The following is a 2,500-nucleotide window of genomic DNA, read 5'->3' on the forward strand; positions in this document are numbered from 1 at the left end:
TGGGCCATGGAAGCTGGTTGTGGTTTGATAGCTGGGGCATGGAAGCTGGTTGTGGTTTGACATCTGGGCCATGGAAGCTGGTTGTGGTTTGATAGCTGGGGCATGGAATCTGGTTGTGGTTTGATAGCTGGGGCATGGAAGCTGGTTGTGGTTTGACATCTGGGGCATGGAAGCTGGTTGTGGTTTGATAGTTGGGCCATGGAAGCTGGTTGTGGTTTGATAGTTGGGGCATGGAATCTGGTTGTGGTTTGATAGCTGGGGCATGGAATCTGGTTGTGGTTTGATAGCTCGGGCATGGAAGCTGGTTGTGGTTTGATAGCTGGGCCATGGAAGCTGGTTGTGGTTTGATAGCTGGGGCATGGAAGCTGGTTGTGGTTTGATAGTTGGGCCATGGAAGCTGGTTGTGGTTTGACATCTGGGCCGTGGAAGCTGGTTGTGATTTGACATCTGGGCCATGGAAGCTGGTTGTGGTTTGATAGTTGGTACATGGAAGCTGGTTGTGGTTTGACATCTGGGCCATGGAAGCTGGTTGTGGTTTGATAGTTGGGGCATGGAATCTGGTTGTGGTTTGACATCTGGGCCATGGAAGCTGGTTGTGGTTTGACATCTGGGCCATGGAAGCTGGTTGTGGTTTGATAGTTGGGCCATGGAAGCTGGTTGTGGTTTGACATCTGGGCCATGGAAGCTGGTTGTGGTTTGACATCTGGGCCATGGAAGCTGGTTGTGGTTTGATAGTTGGGGCATGGAAGCTGGTTGTGGTTTGATAGTTGGGCCATGGAAGCTGGTTGTGGTTTGACATCTGGGGCATGGAATCTGGTTGTGGTTTGATAGCTGGGGCATGGAATCTGGTTGTGGTTTGACATCTGGGGCATGGAAGCTGGTTGTGGTTTGACATCTGGGGCATGGAAGCTGGTTGTGGTTTGACATCTGGGGCATGGAATCTGGTTGTGGTTTGATAGTTGGGGTATGGAATCTGGTTGTGGTTTGACATCTGGGGCATGGAAGCTGGTTGTGGTTTGACATCTGGGGCATGGAATCTGGTTGTGGTTTGATAGCTGGGGCATGGAATCAGGTTGTGGTTTGACATCTGGGGCATGGAATCTGGTTGTGGTTTGATAGCTGGGGCATGAATCTGGTTGTGGTTTGATAGCTGGGGCATGGAAGCTGGCTGTGGTTTGATAGCTGGGCCATGGAAGCTGGTTGTGGTTTGACATCTGGGGCATGGAATCTGGTTGTGGTTTGATAGCTGGGCCGTGGAATCTGGTTGTGGTTTAACATCTGGGCCATGGAAGCTGGTTGTGGTTTGACATCTGGGCCAATGGAAGCTGGTTGTGGTTTGACATCTGGGCCATGGAAGCTGGTTGTGGTTTGATAGCTGGGGCATGGAATCTGGTTGTGGTTTGACATCTGGGCCAATGGAAGCTGGTTGTGGTTTGACATCTGGGCCATGGAAGCTGGTTGTGGTTTGATAGCTGGGGCATGGAATCTGGTTGTGGTTTGACATCTGGGCCATGGAAGCTGGTTGTGGTTTGACATCTGGGCCAATGGAAGCTGGTTGTGGTTTGACATCTGGGCCATGTTAGCTGGTTGTGGTTTGACATCTGGTGCATGGAATCTGGTTGTGGTTTGACATCTGGGGCATGGAAGCTGGTTGTGGTTTGATAGTTGGGGCATGGAATCTGGTTGTGGTTTGATAGCTGGGGCATGGAATCTGGTTATGGTTTGATAGCTGGGGCATGGAATCTGGTTGTGGTTTGATAGCTGGGGCATGGAATCTGGTTATGGTTTGATAGCTGGGGCATGGAATCTGGTTGTGGTTTGATAGCTGGGGCATGGAATCTGGTTGTGGTTTGACATCTGGGGCATGGAAGCTGGTTGTGGTTTGATAGTTGGGGCATGGAATCTGGTTGTGGTTTGATAGCTGGGGCATGGAATCTGGTTGTGGTTTGATAGCTGGGGCATGGAATCTGGTTATGGTTTGATAGCTGGGGCATGGAAACTGGTTGTGGTTTGATAGCTGGGGCATGGAAACTGGTTGTGGTTTGATAGCTGGGGCATGGAATCTGGTTGTGGTTTGATAGCCGGGGCATGGAAGCTGGTTGTGGTTTGACATCTGGGGCATGGAAGCTGGTTGTGGTTTGACATCTGGGGCATGGAATCTGGTTGTGGTTTGACATCTGGGGCATGGAAGCTGGTTGTGGTTTGACATCTGGGCCATGGAAGCTGGTTGTGGTTTGACATCTGGGGCATGGAATCTGGTTGTGGTTTGATAGCTGGGGCATGGAATCTGGTTGTGGTTTGACATCTGGGGCATGGAAGCTGGTTGTGGTTTGACATCTGGGGCATGGAAGCTGGTTGTGGTGGGGCATGGAAGCTGGTTGTGGTTTGACATCTGGGGCATGGAATCTGGTTGTGGTTAAGACATAGAGGCTGGCTGGTTGAAAACGTGTGGTGTGGTCGCGTTATTGTGGTGTGTCACTTAAGACATAGAGGCTGGTTG

At 51.0% G+C, this 2,500-nt stretch overlaps 1 protein-coding gene across 1 annotated transcript in view; it reads left to right on the top strand.

Moving 5' to 3' along the window:
- LOC143284235 (glutamate receptor 3-like) overlaps window positions 1-2,500 on the top strand; it is a 446,731-nt gene that overhangs the window by 396,213 nt on the left and 48,018 nt on the right. The window lies entirely within an intron of this gene.

Source organism: Babylonia areolata, chromosome 7, assembly GCF_041734735.1.
Source record: "Babylonia areolata isolate BAREFJ2019XMU chromosome 7, ASM4173473v1, whole genome shotgun sequence".
Classification (NCBI taxonomy): Eukaryota; Metazoa; Mollusca; class Gastropoda; order Neogastropoda; family Buccinidae; genus Babylonia; species Babylonia areolata.